The sequence below is a fragment of the Hordeum vulgare genome, chromosome 3H (assembly GCF_904849725.1).
Source record: "Hordeum vulgare subsp. vulgare chromosome 3H, MorexV3_pseudomolecules_assembly, whole genome shotgun sequence".
Taxonomy (NCBI): Eukaryota; Viridiplantae; Streptophyta; class Magnoliopsida; order Poales; family Poaceae; genus Hordeum; species Hordeum vulgare.
The window spans coordinates 14791387-14814808 of NC_058520.1; positions in this window are offsets into that span (position 1 = coordinate 14791387).

Consider the following 23422-nt stretch of genomic DNA (forward strand, 5'->3'; position numbering starts at 1 on the left):
CAGAGTTCATTTGTAGTGCTTTTCAATTTCAGGGTCAACTAGCTCAAAAACAAAATAAGTAAATGCACGAAGAATACCAAATGAAGTCAGAAATTGTTGAAATTTTGTGATGTGCCTTTGAATGGTGCATTTTGAACACACAAAAAGTATGGAGTTCAAATAAGTTAAAAAAATGAAATCCCTTTGTAAGAGATGAGTTCTCGTTCGAAACGTTGATACTTCGAGAGAGATTCTCCGTTTTGTACATGAAGTGCTTCCAGTTTTTGTCGTAGCCCTCTCAACTTTCTAACACATGCTATGTGGGTGAAATGATGATAGCATTCCAACTTTCAACATTTTCAGAGTTCATTTGTAGTGCTTTTCAATTTCAGGGTCAACTAGCTCAAAAACAAAATAAGTAAATGCACGAAGAATACCAAATGAAGTCCGAAATTGTTGAAATTTTGTGATGTGCCTCTGAATGGTGCATTTTGAACACACAAAAAGTATGGAGTTTAAATAAGTTCAAAAAAATGAAATCCCTTTGTAAGAGATGAGTTCCCGTTCGAAACCCTTATACTTCGAGAGAGATTATCCGTTTTGTACACGAAGTGCATCCAGTTTTTGTCGTAGCCCTCTCAACTTTTTAACACATGCTATGTGGGTGAAATGACGATAGAATGCCAAGTTTCAACATTTTCAGAGTTCATTTGTAGTGCTTTTCAATTTCAGGGTCAACTAGCTCAAAAACAAAATAAGTAAATGCACGAAGAATATCAAATGAAGTCAGAAATTGTTGAAATTTTGTGATGTGCCTCTGAATGGTGCATTTTGAACACACAAAAAGTATGGAGTTTAAATAAGTTCAAAAAAATGAAATCCCTTTGTAAGAGATGAGTTCCCGTTCGAAACCCTTATACTTCGAGAGAGATTATCCGTTTTGTACACGAAGTGCATCCAGTTTTTGTCGTAGCCCTCTCAACTTTTTAACAGATGCTATGTGGGTGAAATGATGATAGCATGCCAAGTTTCAACATTTTCAGAGTTCATTTGTAGCGCTTTTCAATTTCAGGGTCAACTAGCTCAAAAACAAAATAAGTAAATGCACGAAGAATACCAAATGAAGTCAGAAATTGTTGAAATTTTGTGATGTGCCTCTGAATGGTGCATTTTGAACACACAAAAAGTATGGAGTTTAAATAAGTTCAAAAAAATGAAATCCCTTTGTAAGAGATGAGTTCCCGTTCGAAACCCTTATACTTCGAGAGAGATTATCCGTTTTGTACACGAAGTGCATCCAGTTTTTGTCGTAGCCCTCTCAACTTTTTAACACATGCTATGTGGGTGAAATGATGATAGCATGCCAAGTTTCAACATTTTCAGAGTTCATTTGTAGCGCTTTTCAATTTCAGGGTCAACTAGCTCAAAAACAAAATAAGTAAATGCACGAAGAATACCAAATGAAGTCAGAAATTGTTGAAATTTTGTGATGTGCCTTTGAATGGTGCATTTTGAACACACAAAAAGTATGGAGTTCAAATAAGTTCAAAAAAATGAAATCCCTTTGTAAGAGATGAGTTCTCGTTCGAAACCGTGATACTTCGAGAGAGATTCTCCGTTTTGTACACGAAGTGCATCCAGTTTTTGTCGTAGCCCTCTCAACTTTTTAACAGATGCTATGTGGGTGAAATGATGATAGAATGCCAAGTTTCAACATTTTCAGAGTTCATTTGTAGTGCTTTTCAATTTCAGGGTCAACTAGCTCAAAAACAAAATAAGTAAATGCACGAAGAATACCAAATGAAGTCAGAAATTGTTGAAATTTTGTGATGTGCCTTTGAATGGTGCATTTTGAACACACAAAAAGTATGGAGTTCAAATAAGTTAAAAAAATGAAATCCCTTTGTAAGAGATGAGTTCTCGTTCGAAACGTTGATACTTCGAGAGAGATTCTCCGTTTTGTACATGAAGTGCTTCCAGTTTTTGTCGTAGCCCTCTCAACTTTCTAACACATGCTATGTGGGTGAAATGATGATAGCATTCCAACTTTCAACATTTTCAGAGTTCATTTGTAGTGCTTTTCAATTTCAGGGTCAACTAGCTCAAAAACAAAATAAGTAAATGCACGAAGAATACCAAATGAAGTCCGAAATTGTTGAAATTTTGTGATGTGCCTCTGAATGGTGCATTTTGAACACACAAAAAGTATGGAGTTTAAATAAGTTCAAAAAAATGAAATCCCTTTGTAAGAGATGAGTTCCCGTTCGAAACCCTTATACTTCGAGAGAGATTATCCGTTTTGTACACGAAGTGCATCCAGTTTTTGTCGTAGCCCTCTCAACTTTTTAACACATGCTATGTGGGTGAAATGACGATAGAATGCCAAGTTTCAACATTTTCAGAGTTCATTTGTAGTGCTTTTCAATTTCAGGGTCAACTAGCTCAAAAACAAAATAAGTAAATGCACGAAGAATATCAAATGAAGTCAGAAATTGTTGAAATTTTGTGATGTGCCTCTGAATGGTGCATTTTGAACACACAAAAAGTATGGAGTTTAAATAAGTTCAAAAAAATGAAATCCCTTTGTAAGAGATGAGTTCCCGTTCGAAACCCTTATACTTCGAGAGAGATTATCCGTTTTGTACACGAAGTGCATCCAGTTTTTGTCGTAGCCCTCTCAACTTTTTAACACATGCTATGTGGGTGAAATGATGATAGCATGCCAAGTTTCAACATTTTCAGAGTTCATTTGTAGCGCTTTTCAATTTCAGGGTCAACTAGCTCAAAAACAAAATAAGTAAATGCACGAAGAATACCAAATGAAGTCAGAAATTGTTGAAATTTTGTGATGTGCCTTTGAATGGTGCATTTTGAACACACAAAAATTATGGAGTTCAAATAAGTTCAAAAAAATGAAATCCCTTTGTAAGAGATGAGTTCTCGTTCGAAACCGTGATACTTCGAGAAGAGCTGTCGGCCGAATCGACAAGGAGCTGTGGCCTGAAGATGACTCCCGGAACGAGATAGAGGGGTTGATGACTCGACTGGAGGGCGTCCCAAGCAGAGTGCACACATGGAAGAAGTCTGCCGCTCGATGTGGTGCAGACGTGGCGTTGTCTCTGGTCCGAGTGCACTGCAAGGAAGCCCGCGAAGACAAGCTGAAGACGTTGCAGGTCGCCAACACCAAGAAGCTTCAATTCGAAGATTTCATGGAGACCTTCCTCGACACAGCCACTTGGATTGCAGACGGAATCGACCTCGACACCTTTGTGGAGCCTGCCAGTCCCGGTGACGCTTGATAAACTTTATGTTGAACGCACATTTACCTCGGTATGCCGAGTGGAATCTGTAATAAACTTTGGCCACTGCTGTTGGCCGGTACATTCGTGGTTCGGTGTGGATAAACTTGATTTACACCGAGCCGACTGATCGTAGATCCAACTTGAATTCGAATCGGATCTTTTGCTCTTCTTTCGCTGAGTTTTTTTTGACACGATTTTGGCTCGTGGTTTTTGTTTGGGCGTCTCTTGGTGAAGCCAATGGCAACCATGCGGAGCATGTAGTTGCCAGTTGTCTTCACATCCACATGAGCCTCAATGAGGGTCTGCTAAGCCTCCGAGTGTATCTCGAGTGCCCACTCGGAGGAAGCTTTTTTACTTAGGCGACTCTGGTTTGCATCTAAGTCTCTGAGTGTGACTTGGAATGCACACTCGGAGCAATTTGTTTACTTAGGCAACTCTGAGTCGCAGCTAAGTCTCCGAGTGTGACTTTTGGCGCACACTCGGAGCGAGTTTTTACTTAGGCGACTCTGGGTCGCGGCTAAGTCCCCGAGTGTGACTTTTATTGCGCACTCGGAGCGGGGTGTTACTTAGGCGACTCTGGGTCACAGCTAAGTCCCAGAGTGTGACTTTTCATGCACACTCGGAGCGAGTTGTTACTCATGTAGTTGTCAGTTGTCTTCACATCCACATGAGCCTCAATGAGGGTCTGCTAAGCCTCCGAGTGTATCTCGAGTATACACTCGGAGGAAGCTTTTTACTTAGGCGACTCTGAGTCGCAGCTAAGTCCCCGAGTGTGACTTTTCGTGCACACTCGGAGTGAGTTGTTTACTTAGGCGACTCTGGGTCGCAGCTAAGTCTCCGAGTGTGACTTTTAGTGCACACTCGGAGCGAGTTTGTACTTAGGCGACTCTGGGTCGCAGCTAAGTCTCCGAGTGTGACTTTGAGTGCACACTCGGAGCGAGTTTGTACTTAGGCGACTCTGGGTCGCAGCTAAGTCTCCGAGTGTGACTTTTCGTGCACACTCGGAGCGAGTTTGTACTTAGGCGACTCTGGGTCGCAGCTAAGTCCCCGAGTGTGACTTTTAGTGCACACTCGGAGCGAGTTTGTACTTAGGCGACTGTGGGTCGCAGCTAAGTCTTGGAGTGTGACTTTTAGTGCACACCCGGAGCGAGTTTGTACTTAGGCTACTCTGGGTCGCAGATAAGTCTCCGAGTGTGACTTTTAGTGCACACTCGGAGCGAGTTTGTACTTAGGCGACTCTGGGTCGCAGCTAAGTCTCCGAGTGTGACTTTTCGTGCGCACTCGGAGCCAGTTGTTTACTTAGACGACTCTGGGTCGCAGCTAAGTCTCCTAGTGTAACTTTTCGTGCACACTCGGAGTGAGTTTGTACTTAGGCGACTCTGGGTCGCAGCTAAGTCTCCGAGTGTGACTTTTAGTGCACACTCGGAGCGAGTTTGTACTTAGGCGACTCTAGGTCGCAGCTAAGTCTCCGAGTGTGACTTTTCGTGCGCACTCGGAGCGAGTTGTTTACTTAGGCGACTCTGGGTCGTAGCTAAGTCCCCGAGTGTGACTTTTAGTGCACACTCGGAGCGAGTTTGTACTTAGGCGACTCTGGGTTGCAGCTAAGTCTCCGAGGGTGACTTTTCGTGCGCACTCGGAGCGAGATGTGTACTTAGGCGACTCTGGGTCGCAGCTAAGTCCCCGAGCGTGACTTTTAGTGCACACTCGGAGTTGGTATTTTAGACTGGAGTCTGCAAACGCGGAAGAATTTTGAATTGGCAAGAAATCAATCTGCTTTGTATTACTTCGATGATACTTGCTCTTTACATTGTCTCCGTCGGCGGTTATGTGTAGAAGCGCTTCAGTAGATGTCCATTCCATGATCGCGGCTCGTCGATTTACCTGTCGAGGTTGTAGAGTCGATATGCTCCGTTGTTCAGCATCTTAGAGATGATGAACGGTCCTTCCCAGGCGGGAGCCAACTTGTGTGGTCTCTGCTGATCCACTCGGAGCAACAGGTCGCCTGCTTGGAATGTGCGGCTCCTGACGTGCCGCGCATGAAATCGCCGCAGATCTTGTTGAAAAATTGTTGAACGGATCAGCGCCATCTCGCGCTCCTCTTCTAAAAGGTCCACTCCGTCTTGCCTGGCTTGCTCCGCTTCGGCTTCGGAGAAGAGTTCGACTCGTGGAGAGTTGTGAAGCAAGTCACTCGGAAGGACTGCCTCTGCTCCATAAACGAGGAAAAAGGGGATCGCCCTGTCGATCTATTCGGAGTTGTGCAGAGGCCCCACAGCACAGAAGGCAGCTCGGTGACCCATGCGCCGGCGGCATGTCCAACTTCCCGCAGGAGTCGAGGCTTCAACCCTTGAAGAATGAGTCCATTCGCCCGCTCCGCTTGTCCATTTGTTTGGGGTTGCGTGACGGATGCAAAATCCACTCGGATACCTTGGCCTGCGCCTTTGAACCTGTCCGAGTCAAAGTTTGTGCCATTGTCGGTGATTATGCTGTGCGGAACCCCGTATCTGGCGATGATGTCTCTGATAAATTTGATGGCCGTAAGGGCATCAAGCTTCTTGATAGGCTTGGCTTCAATCCACTTGGTAAACTTGTCGACTGCTACCAGCAGATGGGTGAATCCTCCTTGGCCTATTCTGAATGGTCCGACTGTATCTAATCCCCACACGGCGAATAGCCAAGCAAGAGGAATTGTCTTCAGCGCAGACGTTGGCTTGTGGGACTTGTTTGAATAGAACTGACAACCTTCACAACGGTCGACCATATCTTTTGCCATTTCATTCGCCTGCAACCAGAAGAAGCCAGCTTTGAATGCTTTGGCGACGATTGCCCTTGATGAGCCATGATGACCGCAGGTTCCAGAGTGAATTTCTTCCAAGATTAACTGTCCCTCCTCAGGAGAGATACACCGCTGAAGGACGCCTGAAACACTTTCCCTGTACAACTGGTCATCAATGACGGTGAAGGACTTCGACCTGCGAACGATCTGTCTAGCTTGGACTTCGTCTTCTGGTAACTCTTGCCTCATGATGTACGCAATGAACGGCACAGTCCATTCGGGAATGACAGCTAGAATCTCCATGATCAAATCAACCACAACGGGGACCTCGACTTCAGTCTGATCTGTTGAGCTCTTCGGTTGTACTGGTTCCTTTGTAAAAGGATCTTCTTTTACCGAGGGGAGGTGTAGGTGCTCGAGGCAGACATCACTCGGGACCGGTCTTCGAGTGGATCCAAGTTTTGCCAGTTCATCTGCTGCTTGGTTTTTCAGTCGGCGAACATGGTGAAGTTCCAGACCTTCGAACTTCTTCTCGAGCTTCCTTATTGCGTTGCAGTATGCAGTCATGGTGGGGTTCCTTACATCCCATTCCTTCATTACTTGATTAACCACTAGATCTGAGTCGCCATAGACCATCAGGCGACGGACGCCGAGTGTGATGGCCATGCGCAACCCGTGAGAGCTTCGTACTCTGCTTCGTTGTTGGAAGAATCAAAATGGATTTGCAACACATACTTGAGTTTATCACCTTTTGGGGATATGAGCACTACGCCGGCGCCGGAGACATTCAACATCTTGGACCCATCGAAGAACATGGTCCAATGAGCCGAGTAGATGTGAGTCGGTTGCTGTTGTTCTACCCATTCTGCTATGAAGTCAGCAAGAGCTTGAGACTTTATAGCTTTCTTGGCTTCGAACTTGATGTCACAGTATAGCATCTCCATTGCCCACTTTGCCACTCGGCCTGATGCGTCCCGCTTAAGGAGAATTTCCGACAACAGAGCATCAGATATGACAGACACCGAGTGGTCATGGAAATAATGAGCCACCTTCTTTGCAGTCATGTAGATCCCATAAATAAGCTCCTGATAATGGGGATACCTCTGCTTGGAAGGAGTCAGGACTTCGGAAACATAATATACTGGCCGCTGAACCTTGTACGCTTTGCCTTCTTCTTCGCGTTCGACTGTCAGAACGGTGCTGACGACTTGATTTGTAGCCACGATGTACAGAAGAAGGGGTTCTTTACTGAGCGGAGCAGTAAGAACGGGCTGGGTGGAAAGCAGGGCTTTGAGGTCGTCGAATGCGATTTGGGCTTCGTCTGTCCACTCGAAGGTATCTGACTTCTTCATGAGTCGGTACAGAGGTAACGCCTTCTTGCCGAGTCGAGCGATAAACCTGCTCAAAGCTACTAGGCAACCTGTGAGCTTTTGAACATCATGTACTCTTACCGGTCGCTCCATTCGAACAATGGTCTCGATCTTTTCGGGGTTGACATCGATCCCTCGTTCGGAAACGAAGAAACCGAGTAACTTCCCGTTGGGAACTCCGAATGAACACTTGGCTGGGTTGAGCTTGATATCGTACCTACGTAGGTTGGCGAATGTTTTTGCCAAGTCAGCAGCAGGTCGGAACCTTTGCGTGACTTGGCTAGGTCTAGGAGGCATTTTTGGATCATGCGCATAAAAGTTGCTCCTGCATTCTTCAAACCGAATGGCATAGTGATGTAACCGAAGCACCCGAATGGGGTGATGAAGGCTGTTTTTAATTCATCTGAACCATACAGACGGATCTGATGATAGCCCGAATAGGCATCAAGGAAGGATAAGCGCTCGCAACCCGCAGTCGAATCAACGATTTGATCAATGCGGGGGAGCGGGAAGTGATCTTTCGGACAGGCCTTATTGAGATGCTTGAAATCGATGCACATACGGAGAGACTTGTCCTTCTTGGGCACCATGACAACATTAGCGAGCCACTCGGAGTGGTGTACCTCGCGAATGAAGTTGGCTGCCAAAAGTTTAGCCACCTCCTCTCCGATTGCTTTCCTCTTGTGCACGGCGGACCGACGCAGACGTTCTCGGACAGACCGAGCAGCAGGATCCACATGCAGTCGGTGCTCAGCCAACTCCCTGGGTACACCTGGCATGTCAGCAGGCTTCCATGCAAAAATGTCCCAGTTCTCACGGAGGAATTGGATGAGCTCGGCTTCCTATTTTGGATCAAGGGTGGTGGAGATGTTTGTCGGGGCGGCGGCGTCGTCCGTCGGGTGGATGCTGACTTTCTTCGTGTCTCCCGCCGACTGGAATGCGGACTCGTAAGCTGGCTTCTTTGAACGCATCAGGTCAGCGGGGTCGGTGGTCTTCTTGTACTCATCCAGCTCGAGTATAGCCATCTGATGATCGGCAATTCTTGACCCCTGCTGCAGACACTCCTCGTCCCGCTGCCGATTGCCTGTGACAGTAATCACACCTTTGGGACCGGGCATCTTCAGCTTCAAATAGACGTAAGGTGGACGGGCCATGAAACGCGCACACTACAAGGAATATGCTAATACACGATGCTATATTTTCGCCGCTACATCGTCACGGTTTTTAGTTTACGACAATCTCACGACGAAAAACCAAGCGTCGAAAACGGAGCGTCACAAATGAATAGCAGCGACGTTTTGATCAAAATATGGCAGCACAGACCATCCATCCATCCATCCATCATAAACACTAGAATGTGAAGGTAAATCTGGAGCAGTCAGAGGACACCAGCAGCAGCAGGGAAATCTGCTACGGACGCGCCTCGGCGGCACCAAATCGCTCGCTCACCCCCTGACTTGTTCCAGCATCTCGGGCGGGCGCTCGCGCCGGACTTTGTTGATGAACATGTCGTATAAATCCTCCGCCGGTCCATCTGCCAAGACAACAAACATGTACAAGAAACGGATAGCACTGCTCTTTTTTCAGTACAATTCAGTAGAATGCTTATCTTTTAAGAACAAAATCTGGCCAGCCATATGGGAACAGGAGAACTTCTGAATTATGATACCCATTTTTCAATGAAAAAACAGTTGGGAACATAGACAAGTTAACACTGGGAACCAGAGTATTTGAGCTATAGATCTGGAAATCACATTTCAGAAAGTAGCCAGTAACAGTTTCACTGCATAGTTGCTGATTTGATTGCTGATACTACGCGATACAGATTTACAAATTGGATGCACATTCAGTAAGGCCCTTATTTTTTTGTATGTAAGGAAATGCTGTAGTGGTGGCTCCAATAATATAATCAATATCAACCAATTCAATACTCCAGGATCCGATCCATGCATGAAAATAGATGAAGTGGAACCTTACCAGGAAACTATAAACACCGATTGCAATATACTGATACAAGTTCTTCCCAAGAAATGGAGACAAGAAAGCATAGAATGCTATACACAGCAAGAACACTGTTATAGCAACCACCTGCCGAAAAAAAACACCATTCAAAGTTTATAGAAGAAGAAACAGCGGTCAGTATATCAAACCATCGACCGAACGACTGACAAGAAAATACAAGTCACAACCAACCAAACATAACCTGAACCGAGCACTGACAAACACCACTATGGCTAAAACTAGACAAAACAAAAATAGCTCAGGGAGGAGCTAGTAGCTAGCGTCAGCCCTGGGGAGTCAAGATGGAATGTACTTGTTATAAAAAATCAAACAGCTTGCAGCTTGCAGTGGCAGCAGCATAGAAGGAAGTGTAAATCCAACCTAGACGCCAGAACTTGATCAGAAAAGCAAGACCAAAACCTCCACAAAAAACTGAAAGCGAACTAAGGACTCCTCACCCTTGGTTTGTCATAAACAATAAGCATTTGAAGTCATAAAACCGTCAAATTTACATGTAATTTTTTTAGTTATTTACACAAGTTAACTAGTTAACCAGGCTTGCTCAGATACGGAAGATCTCTCTTGTAAAGTACAAGATCAAAGATAAAAAAAGCCTTTGCCTATTTGCTTGATCTTCTAAACTACCATCTTTAAATTAATGAGGAAGGAGAGGTAAGACGATCAGTTCAGATGAAGGTAAAGTGGTAAACAGGGTGGTTTCGTCTGTACATCCAAACATAGAGTTACATAATTTTGTGTTGGGCCAAAGACTTCACCTACTTTGTTGGTAAGAAACACAAAGACTGTACTGAGGCATAGGTCTGAAACTCTAAACCTGCCAAAAGGCACAGTGCTGGACTAGTAGCTCTGTTGCTTCCCGTCAACAGCTGCTACACTTCTCAGCTATCCCTGAGTACTACACTAATTGGTATGTAACCTCAATATGTGGAGTATCATTTTCATACCTAAATTGAAAATCAGGGTCGTCGATGTATCTAGAAAATAGTTCACCGTAGCTGGCGTAGTCGAGCTGCCAGAAGAGCCGATTGAAGCGGCACAAGTGGCTCGCCAGCAGGTGCGCCGCCGCGCTAACAGACAGGCACGTCATGGCCCCGAACACGAACACCGTGCGCGGCCACCGCGCCACCGCGTGCTCCGCGCCGCCCATGCCCGATGCCAGCACGCTCTGGATCGCCATGCTCTACTCGAACGAAAAAAGATTTAACCACAAGTCTGCAGTAACATGTACTACATACCATAACAATCTGCAGTATACATTGGAGCTGAGCTGGTACGACAAGTCTAATTTTTGATCGGTTGTTGCGGCTGCCGGTCGTTGGAGCCATCAGAATTCAGACAGATAAGCTCTGATTAGCCTAGGACCAGATAATGCGGTTCATTAATTAACCGCCACAACCTCCTGGAGACACAGAGCTGCCTTCCAGCTCGATCAGTGTGTGTCTGCTCACCTAAGTTAGTTTCGTTGTCGATACAGAGCATACCCCAACTGTGTGTCAGGTGTACAGCTAATTCATATTTGGCCAATTTTTTTAAACTACTCCCCTTGGATACCATAGAGGAACACAGCAGGTAGGTTTGAAGAATTCTCTTCAGCTTATATAATACAGTACTACTTCATCGTGCAGCGGCGACCCAGATATGAATCGATTAAAACTACTAGAATTACTAGTAGTCTGTTCTAACCCAACTAGTAAGATGCGATCTCAAAAGATAAATAAACATGTAAAGATACGAAAAGATTAGAGGCCAAGCGAGGCCTACAGTACACAAAAAAGCAGCACTCATATATAACAACCCACAAAATTCAGCTCTCTAAAGTCTGAACAACTCCCTGCATGTAAGCACACTATACCAAATGCCGGGCACATTCAGTGGCGGAGCGAGAAATTTTGTGGAGCGTGGGCAAGTCGAGCCTAAGTATATAATTTTGAAACAAAAAAACGGATATTCGGATGCACAACATATGATATACCACCAAATTTCTGAATCACAAATCCGTATTAATAATGAAGTGAAAATATAACCATAATAGTCACACAAAATTGTTTTTAAAGTGAGCTAATATATCAATATCCGCTTCATAAACCAAATAAAGTTGAGACATGACAAAAAAGGAACACATCTTTTACTTGTTCATTTTTGCCAAAATAAAGACATACAATTGGCCTTGCATAGAGGCAAACTCGACATGTTGCCAAAGTTCTAGATGGCACTACAATAAAAAATTGAATTTGCAATTAATGTAAATTAAGTTGCAAGTTGTAAATATATTCAGAATTAAAAGCTTGCAAGAATAGAGATGGTCAGATGGAACATACCGACAGTACACTAAAGAAAATCACGAGGCAAAACGCCCCTTTCAAGAGCTCATTGCAGTAAATGTACTCAAAGAAATCATGGATAGGTGAGAAACTACTAGTTAGTTATTCCCTAAATTTAAGTTAGGGTTGAACGAACACGACAAGCAAGGCTCTCAGATACTAATCACATTTACAAAATAGTTGCTTGTTAGTTAGTTCTAGTACAGATTAGTGGACCTGAAAATAAATACTTATACGTGGTAAAATCATATGAGTATCAAGACCTTCGGAGACCCTGGCCTGAAAATAAATACAGAGTAATTTGTAATCTGTTTTACTTTCTCTACTTGAAGAAGAGTTCAGTGATGTGAGCTGGTGCAAGAAGCTCTCCACTCTCTTTCCAGTTAATTCTGCAAGAACAAATAATTCAGAGACAAGACGAGGGATCCCTACTAGGCTAACCCTAATTCTAAAGGAGGAATTTCAGTTTCTCGCCGAACGGAGCCAAAGCCGAATGAGATGAATGAGGGGGTTGAGGGACGACCGGACGAGTAGACTGTCTCAAAGCCTTGCGTCTGCTCGCCGCCGGCTGACGGCCGTGCGTCTAGCCGTCTAGGGCTAGAGCCAGCCGTCAGTCCCTGCGCTCGTCACCTGTGTGGAAACAAGAGACAGCAGATAGATCTCTCCAACCAGTCCCCGAGTTTGAGCCATCAATCTGTACAAGATACGTAGTCCCTCATGTGTCTTATGGCCTGCCGGCTGCTGTTGGGCTGTGAACCTATGCAAACTAAAGGACCAATTGTTTTCTGCCCGGGTAATCAAGCTGTCGAACATGTTTAAGGCTTCGTTAGTTTCGATCGATCGCTGCTATCGAGGACCAGCGAGCCCGGGCAAGTGCCCAGGGTAGCTGGGTGGTGCCTCCGCCACTGGGCACATTGACGATTCTCGAAGGTTCAGTGAATACCACAACGATCAGTAGCAGAGCTAAATATTAAGAGATACATACGCATTTAAAAAAGGGGTATTCAGCGGCAGTTATCGTCGGAGGGGTAGGGGGAGCGGTCGCGGAGCTGGGAGTCGAGGGTGCGGGAGAAGGTGCGCCAGTTGCAGCCGGAGCCCAGGAGCCTAGGAGGCCGTGGGGATAGGTCACGGAGCTGGGAGGCCAGGGTGCGGGAGAAGGTGCGCTAGGTGCTGGGCGGCTTCTCTGGGGAGAGCTGGATCTCGTGGAAGCCAAGGGTTTCGGTCTGGTGGGCGGCGTCCGAGTGGACGGGAGAGGAGAGGAGCACGCGCAAGGAAGACCAGGCGGCGGGGGAGGAGAGGAGTCTCGAGCGGAGGGAGGAGGAGGACGCCCTCGAACTCGTCCAGCAGCGCCTCCATGAACGGCTCCGACACGCCGGTCATGGCGCGGAGCATCACCTCTTTCGCGTCCCGGTCCTCGCGCGCGCGAAGGGCTCCGACCCAGCGGGGTCCAGCACGGCCTCCTGTAGCCGCGGCCACGCCAGCACCAGCGCGTCCTGGTGGTGCTGCAGCACGTAGCCGACGTAGGACGCACCGGAGGGCGCCGAGGGCACCAGGCTGCGCCCCACGGCCGTCAGCGCGTACCGCCGTCGCGTCAGCTGCGTGCTCCGAGAAGACGCCGCGGGTGGCGGTGTGGCAGTCTCCGCGTGCCGAGAGTCGCCGAAGCAGATGCCTCAGACGAACGCCATGCCGTTTCCACGGCCAGAGCTGGACCGGAGGGAGGCGAAGCCGGTCGGCGCGGCGACGGACGGGAGGATGAGTGGGACGGTGGGTAGGAGGTGGCGGCTGCGATCTGGAAGGGAGGAGGAGGGGTGTTCGATCTGGATGGGCCGTTGGATCTGTACGGCTTGGACGACTCAGATCGTTTTCAATAGGGTGATCCGTGGACTCTATTCTGATTGGTGGAGACATGTGTCATCTAAAATCATCTCTAAGTGCTAAAAACAATGGAGATTTATGAAGAAACAACCAATAATATTTTGCAAAATGCCATCACTAAAATTTTCACTCAAGTTATACTACATTTTATGGATAATAACCAACTTCTATGCATTTTCTTTGGACGAATAATTCATCTTCCATTTTTCGAGGGCCCAAAATGAGTTGTTTTGTGAATAACCTACCATATATTTGTTACAAAATTAGACCAAATCATTTTTCTAAAAATAAGATGAATAAAATAGCCCAACAGAAAACCGGTATGAAAAACAGTTCAATACATGGATGAGGTGGGATAGAATGGACCCACGAGTAACATGTCAACATAGTTAGAACATGTTACGACATTTTTATAATCGTCGTAAAAGTTATGACGATCTCATCTTTTGCGGTTACGACATTTTTGACTCACATCGTCGTAATTTATATGTAGATTTGATCACCTCAAACGGTTTACGACAATCTCGGATGAAATCGTCATAGATTTATGATGAATTCATCAACGACGTCTTAAAAAACATCATGTATGAGCATATTTCTTGTAGTGGCATATGCCGGACGGCCCAGAATCGCATGGTATGCACTCTGGAAGTCTACCACCTCAAATGTCAGCTTCTCCTTGCAGAAGTTCTTGTCAGAGCCGAAGACGACATCCAACGCAATCTGGCCGAGTGATTTGGCCTTTCTTCCTGGGACGACTCCGTGGAACTGCATACTGCTCTCGCTAAGTTTGGATATCAGAATGCCCATTCCCTTGAGAGTGTCGGCGTACATGATATTCAAGCCGCTGCCGCCGTCCATGAGGACTTTGCGCAGCCTAACTCCTTCCACCACCGGGTCGACGACCAGAGCCTGCCTCCCTGGGGTGGGTACGTGTGCTGGGTGGTCTGACTGATCAAAGGTGATCGCAGTCTGTGACCACTTGAGGAACGTGGGAGTGGATGGGGTTGCCATGTTTACCTCCCTGTTGACCAGCTTCAGTCGACTTTTGCTTTCCACATCAGCAAAAATCATCAACGTTGCATGGACTTGGGGGAACGGATCCTCCTTGTCCTCATCATCCTGCTCGGTGTCCTTCTCACTCGGCTGTCCTTCGCCGAATCCTTGGATCATGAGGCGACACTGCCGAGTGATATGCTTCGGCAATATGACATTGCCTTCTTCATCCGTCTTTGTGTGGATTGGACACGGTTGGTCTAGGATGGAATTTCCTGACTGCCTCTTCTTGGGGGTGTACTGTGCCTTCCCCTTGCCTTTGAACTTGGCATTTGTAACGGCTGCTGCCTCTGCCTGTGGAGTGGATTGAGCTTTCTGCTTCTGCTTCCAACTGTTGTTCCCATCTCCATCGGCGACTGACTTATGCTTGCCGCTACGTATGCGGTCCTCCTCTTCGCCATTTGCATAGCGCACGGCTATCTCCATCATCTTGCTCATGGAGATGTCGCCTGTCCGACCAAACTTCAGGTACAGATCTCTGTACCGAACGCCTGCCTTGAAGGCGCAGACTGCTTGGTGCTCCGTGACGTTCTCCACCGTGTGGTAGAGGGTCATCCAGCGCTGGATGAAATCGTGCAAAGGCTCGTTTTGCTTCTGTACGCAGTGCTGAAGCTCTACGAGACCAGCAGGGCGTTTGCACGTTCCCTCGAAGGTCCTGATGAAGACTCAGGCCAAATCTACCCAACTGTAGATGCTTGACGGAGCTAACTGGTTTAGCCAAGCTTGCGCTGAACCATCGAGCATCAGTGGGAGATGTTTCATGGCGACATGGTCATCTCCGCCACCAATCTGGACCGCCACTCTGTAGTCGTCCAACCAAGTTTCTGGTTTGGACTCTCCTGTGAATTTGCTGATTCCCGTCGCCAATCGGAAGTTGGGAGGGATGTCAGCTGAACGGATGGCCCGACTGAAGCACTCGGGGCTAGAAACAACGGTCCTGCTTCCACTCGGACGGTCTCTATCGTGACCATCACGGTGGGCTCGACTTCTGTCGACCTTCTTTTGGGTGATGTACCCTCTTGCATCAGGTCTTGGATCATGTGCGCCACCACCCGAACGACGGCCATCGTAATGCCGAGGCCCGTAAGGCCCATTCCATGGAGGAGTACGCGAACGGCAACGATCTTCGGGATGAGACCGAATGGGAAGCGGATTCCGACTCGGGTCCCTGGAACGGCTGCCGCCTCTGCGTCGCTGGTGAGAGTCGGGACTGAAAACCGACCAATGCGTGTTTGGTTGAACAGAACTGTTGTGGATCCTGTTGTGCGACTGGGAGACCGCCGAATTTTGCTGCTGCGCCATATGCAACAAGGCACGGATCTGCTCGATTCCTCTACCAGCCTCTGAATCAGTCGGCTGGAGAGAATCGGCTATCCTGGCGGCTGCAGCCAAGTTGAGGATGGGTGTGCGGAACACCTTGATGTTGCTCTGGCGAGTGCGTCAACTGGAAGAACGATGGTGCTGACGACGAGCGCTGGATGATTCTCCAAACTCCCGCTCGTTCCGCCCAGTCCCGAGGGGACTTTCGTGGGAATCGGCCATGAGAACTTCGGCTGCAGGCCCGCGACCCGGATACTCGGAAGGTAGTTCAGTCGGAACTGACTCCAAGCACTGGGAAGACGGCGGGACCACAACCGATTCAAGCACCGCCACTTGAGAGGACACGCTATGTCGCGCCTGGGCGTGTCGCACCCAACGCTGGAGCCGCGGACGACGGGACCGCTTGTTGCGGCGCGTGACGGGGGCGAAGATCGACATCGGGGTCGATGGCTGGAGAAGAAGAACACCGCAGGAACTGGCACGGAAGTGCGTAGCCCCGCAACTGGGAAGCGCCTCGACGGCGAGGGGCGCATCCCGAAGCCATGCCGAATCATCGCGATGAAGGAGAGGGCACCGAAGAGGATCTCATGACCCATGCACAGATCTCCACCGGACGACATGACGAAAAGATGAAATCGCAAACTCGCCGGAAGTCGCTTAGACGCCTGCCCCACGGTGGGCGCCAACTGTCGTGGGTATAAGTCTGACAGTAGAAGTATGGGGTACGAAAGTATATGGGCAGAGCCTTAGCTACGGCGAGGATGTATGAGTTCAGGCCCCTCTACGCTGGAGGTAAAAGCCCTACGTCTCAGTGCTCTTGGGAGCTTTGTGTCGAGTGGATTATAGGATTACAACAAGTGCCAACCCCCGTACCAGTGGTGAAGGGCGGCTTATATAGAGTGCGCTGCCCTTCATAATGGCCCGGTGGACATGAGTGGAATAGTGGCGAGTAAATGCTTACGTTACAGGTAACGTAAGCTTTAAATGTTAATAATGGTGTATGAAAACGTATGACCGTTGCCCTCCTGGGAGGTTACGATGTACAGAGTGGATTCCAGTCGGTACGTTAGATATGCTCCGAGTGGATCGTCACCGACTGGATGATGGGCGCGCCCTCAGTTCAGTCGGAACTGTCTAAGGGCCTTGTCTTCTATGAAGGGTAGTCCTTGGGTAGGACCTATAGGGCAGACCTATGACCCTACCCTGGGACTATAACCCCATCAACTGCCAAGGACTCCATTGCCCCATATACGTAATGCCATTCATTCTTAGCCACAGTATCATCTCTCGCATGTGAAACTGGTTAGTGATACAATCGTTACCAAGAGGCATCTCGCAAAATAATATCAACCAGTAGTGCCATCTGACATCTTTACCGAAGGCGACTCTCGGCAAAAACGGAGCTCGGCGTATACAGCAGGCCCACATGTCAACGTTGGACATATGGCACTTTCCTATTGGGTATCTTTGCCGAGTTTCCCTCTCGGCAAACATGACTCTCGGTGTAGCATGCGGACCCACATGTCAGACTGTGGACACGTGGCGCTTTTCTATTGGGTAGCTTTGCCGAGTTCTACTCTCGGTAAACTTAGCGCTGGGCGTAGGTCGCTAACCCACATGTCAGGCGCTGGACACGCGTCGCTCTTCTATTGGGTTGACTTGCCGAGTGACACTCTAGATAAAGCCTGCGTTGGGGTAGCATGCGGACCCACATGTCAAGAGGCTGACATTTTTTTTTCGAAAAGGAGGCTTAGCCCCGGCCTCTACATCGAGTGATGCATACAGCCATAAATAAAAGAGAGCCAAAGTCCGGCATAGTACAAGTCAAGGTGCAGCCATAAGGCGGTAAAACCAAAAGATACAAGGCGAGAAATACGCCCAAACCGGTGGAGACGTAAAGATCTAGATGACTATACACCTATTCTATTAATATGACGTCATCCAAACCGGTTGAAGATACCCTGTGCTACCATCTCCCATCGGATACACCCAGTATCCAAATGCTCTCTAGCTTAAAGACCACGTGCGGATCAGTGCGGTAGCCCTGAAGATAACCTGCAGAAAGTGAATATTGCGTAATATGTTAAAAACTAAATCATTTCTGCTATTCCAAAGAGCCCACAGAAGAGCACATGAATACGAATAAGTTTAGCAATTTGAACATGCACTCCCGTTAACCACGTCCCAAATAACGAGTTAATAGTATTAGGAGGAGTGATGTTAAAAGCAATGTGAAGCGATCGCCAAACCAGTTTAGCCATAGGACAATCTAGAAAGAGGTGATGTATATTTTCTTCCTTCGGACAAAAGCTGCATCTAAGATTACCATTCCAATTTCGCTTGGCAAGATTATCGTTCGTAATAATAATTTATTTGTGAACAAACCACATAAAGATCTTAATTCTAAGCGGAACTTTGATCTTCCACATATGCCTTGATTTAGGAATAGGTGACGAATCTATGAGATCTACATACATAGATTTAACCGTAAAAACTCCATTGGAGGTTAACTTCTAATGAATACGATCAGGTCTGTCCGAGAGGTTAACCTCCATTAACCTTCGGACAAGATGCAACCAGTTAGTCCATCTAGCACCTGCTAAGGAATGACGAAATTGAATATTTAGAGGTATCTCATGCAATATTGCGGCAATGGACGCTTGTCGACGTTGAGCAATATGGTACAGCCGCGGATATTGGATTGCTAGCGGGCTATTCCCTAGCCAGGAATCTTCCCAAAATCTAATCAACTCACCATTACCCAATATGAACTTAGTTCTATTGAAGAAAGAAGTTTTTACCCGCATCAAACCCTTCCAGAAGGGTGAATCAGTAGGTTTAGCTGTGACCTGCGATAAGTTTTTGAACTGTAAGTTCTTATTCGACAGAATCTGTACCCACATCCCTTCGGTTTCCTTAGATAATCGAAACAGCCACTTGCTGAGTAGACATCTATTTTTGGTTTCTAAATTTTCAATTCCTAAACCTCATTGATCTTTCGGCCTACAAATAATATCTCATTTAGTAAGCCTATATTTAGTCCGACTCTCATCACTCTGCCAGAAGAAACGGGATCGATAAAAATCCAACCTTTTCCGTACCCCAACAGGTACTTCAAAAAAGGATAAGAGAAACATAAGCATACTTGTTAAAACTGAATTAACAAGAACTAGCCTTCCACCATAAGATAATAACTTGCCCTTCCAGTAACTTAATTTCTTTTTGAATCGTTCCTCTATGCATCTCCATTCCTTGTTTGATAATTTCCGATGGTGAATGGGAATACCTAAATACGTAAAAGGAAGCTTCCCAGTTGCACATCCAAACAATTGATTGTAAGTGCCTTGTTGGTTTTTGGCTTCACCAAAACAAAACAATTCACTCTTATTAAAATTAATTTTCAGCCCAGATAGCTGCTCAAAAAGGCAAAGGATGAGTTTCAAATTCCTAGCCTTGTTCAGATCATGTTCCATAAAGAGAATAGTATCATCAACATACTATAAAATGGAGACCCCACCATCTACCAGATGTGGAATAAGTCCACCTACTAGATCCTTCTCGGTGGCTCGCTTAATCATAAGTGCCAACATATCAGCAACAATATTAAATAAGATGGGTGACATCGGATCTCCTTGCGTGAGACCCTTGAGTGTCTGGAAAAATTGCCCTAAGTCATCATTGACCTAAAGCCCGACACTTCCTCGCTTAGTAAAGCAGTCGACATGCTTTCGCCAAAGCTCGTCAAGACCCTTCATACGCAGTGTTTGTTGCAAGAAAGACCATTTAACTTTAACATATGCCTTCTCAAAATCCACTTTGAAAATAACCCCATCCAGTTTCTTCGAGTGGATTTCATGCAAAGTCTCATGCAAGACAACTACTCCCTCCAGAATATTTCGGCCAGGCATAAAGGCAGTTTGCGAAGACTGCACGATAGAATGTGCCATCTTAGTTAGCGTGTCAGTTCCCACCTTTGTGAAATTTTTTAAAGCTAACATTCAGCAAACAAATTGGACAAAACTGCTCAATGCGGGTTGCACCTTCTTTTTTTGGTAATAATGTAATTGCACCAAAATTCAGATGGAAGAGTTGTAAGCGACCCGCAAACAGATCATCAAACATTGCCATAAGATCATCCTTAATAATATGCCAACATTTTTTGTAGAACTCCGATGGGAACCCATCTGGCCCAGGAGCTTTACCGCTCTTCATTCCCCCAATCGCCTCAAGCACCTCTTTCTCAGTGAAGGGTGCGGATAATAACTCGTTGTCAGCCTGTCCGACTTGAGGAATATCCGCCACCTGCTGCTCATCCATTGTAACAAAACTAAGATCAGGAGCCCCAAACAGACTCTTATAATAATTAGAGATATACAATTTAAGGTTCTCATGCCCTACAATTGTACCCTCATCCTGCTCAAGCTGCAGGATCCTTTTTTTCCTATGTTTGCCATTTGCAATCAAGTGAAAAAAAATTGGTGTTATTATCTCCGTGAACGATAGCCCGAACTTTTGCTCTAGTTGCCCATTTCAATTCCTCCTCTCTAAGGAGAACTCGAAGTCTCTGCTCAGCTTCGATCTTAATCTCCCTCTCATTCACCTCCAACAAGATGTTCTCAGCTTTTCGATCAAGCTCATCTATAAGTTTGATGAGCATGTCCTGCTCATCCTTATAGGATCCTGCGACATTCTTAGACCAACCACGAAGGTATTGTCTAAGATGCCGAATCTTATTTTGCCAATGGTCCACACTAGACGACCCTCCCAAGTTCTTTTTCCATTCCCTGGCAACCATATCCATGAATCCCTCCCTTGAGAACCAACTAGACTCAAAGGAGAACCCATTTTTATTACCTAAATGCTTAGCACTGCCAGAGTCAAGTAAAAGTGGCGTGTGATCTGAAATCGCTCTTTGAAGTGCACACACCGTCACTAGAGGAAACTTCTGTTCCAATTCAGTACTTGTCAGAACCCTATCCAACTTTTCAAAAGTTTGATTTGGTCAGGAATTTGCCCATGTGAACTTCCTCCCCGAGAGTTCTATCTCGCGAAGGTCAAGGCTCTCAATAATAGTATTGAACATAAATGGCCATCTACCATTGAAATTGTCATTATTCTTCTCGTCAGCCCTCCTGATAATATTAAAATCACCTCCTATAAAGAGCGGGAATTTCTGGTCGCAAATCCAAACCAGATCAGCGAGAAATTCAGATTTTAAATCCGGTTGAGCAGCCCCATAGACAGCTACCAGAGCCCATTGGAAACCATCCCCTTTGGATGTGATCCTGAATTTAACTACATAATCACCTAACACCACTTCCACTAGTGGAAAACGGGCCTTTGGCCGGGACCCTTTAGTCCCGGCCTGCCTCTGGGCCGGGACTAAAGGCCCGGCCACATCGCCCCAATTCTCAATGCCTCCCTCGAGGCTTTAGTCCCGGCCCGTAAGGAGCCTTTAGTCCCGGTTCGTGTCCCAAACCGGGACTAAAGGGCTACGCGGTGGGCAGTGGTGGTGGCAACCGTTGTATCTCCCTTTAGTCGCGGTTGGTGGCTCAACCCGGGACTAAAGGACTAACACGTGGCCTGCCGTAGTGGTGGAGACCGTTGGTATACCTCTTTAGTCCCGGTTGGTGGCTCAACCCGGGACTAAAGACCCAAACGGTTTGCATCCCGCGTCGTTTCGGGCGATGAAAAGCACGAACCGAAGCACAGTCGCCATTTCTCTGTTTCTTCTTCTCTCTCGCTCTCCCTCTTTGTTCTTCTCCTCTCTTCTTCCCTTCTCTTATTCCACCATGCCAACTAGCTTTCATAAGGTGCTCGCACATGGCACGACCATGCTCGATGTCGTGTACACGAACCTGAGCAGCGAGGTGCCGTTTTTTCTTCAACAGTTGAAGGAAAAATGGTTTGACAACGCAGTGGATCATGAGAAGTTCTTGGGGCTTGATCTGGAGTACACAGCCGATCAACGCGGTGTTGCCGTCATCCAACTATGCTTCGCACGCCATGTCTTGATCTTCCAATGGGCGAGGTAAGTTTTGAGGCTTTCTTTGATCCAAGATAATGACATTGTAAGTTTATTTGTTTCAATCATAGTTGGTTCCCTTCAAATAGTTGTAGTGAAACAATTTTGATTAGTTGAAGGGGAGCACAATCTAATTGGAATAGTGTTCCATAATCTAAAAGATTGTATTGGAATCAACTAGTGTTTAATATGTTCCATTGGAATCATAGTTGGTTCCCTTCAAATAGTTGTAGTGAAACAATTTTGATTAGTTGAAGGGGAACACAATCTGATTGGAATAGTGTTCCATAATCTGAAAATCATATTAGAATCAACTAGTGTTTAATATGTTCCATTGGAATCATAGTTGGTTCGCTTCAAATAGTTGTAGTGAAACAATTTTGATTAGTTGAAGGGAACACAATCTGATTGGAATAGTATTCCACAATCTGAAAAATCTGATTGGTTCAATATGTTCCATTGAAATCATAGTTGTAGTGATACAATTTTATGGGGTGTTCTTTGATCCAAGGTTATGAAAATTGAATATAGCTAGTGATCTCTCTAGGTTCCATTGGATAGCAATATGATATGTCATAGTCATGAAAATTGCATATAGCTAGTGATCTCTCTAGGTTCCATTGGATAGCTATAGTGATCTCTCTAGGTTCCATTGCATATGTTCTATTTGAATCCTAAAGATAATTTTCTCTTTAGTTGTAGTGAAACATGTTTCCTTATTGCAGCAGTATGTAACATTTTTTCCATTTTAATTTGTTTCTGTTGCAGGAGTGACAAGCATTGTCTAGAACTCATGGACTTCCTTCGCAGCGGCATCACTTTTGCTTCCATTGACATAAGGAACGACAAGCTGAAGATGAGGCACAGCTTCGGTATTGAGATACCAGCTGGTTGCCTCGTTGATCTCCAAACTATATTCAGGCTTCGACATGACAGGACTTCGATGGCTCATAAGGCAGTTGCCTTGATCGACGATTCATATGCTGATATGAAGACCAGTTTCCCAAAGTCTCAGCACAAACTTTGGGAGAAGGGTCCACTTGATGATATCAACATTGAGTATGCAGCAAAAGATGCATACGTTTCATACGAGTTGTACCGCAAGATTCGAGTCGTCCACTATGGCCAGCGTCACCTCGAGGAAGGTGACATTCTGATTTAGATGATTCAGACGAGTAGTGTTCTAAACATCGAACACTTGTATATATATCTATGGTAGCTATTATTATGTACTGTTTGGACTAGTATCATGTACTTTTTGGACCAATTTATATATGTCTAGTGTCTGTTTGTGCCATTATAGTTTCCAAATTTGAATGGTTTAGCCCTTTCTAACTTCATTTGCTACTTTTGAATGGTTTAGCCCTTTCTAACTTCAT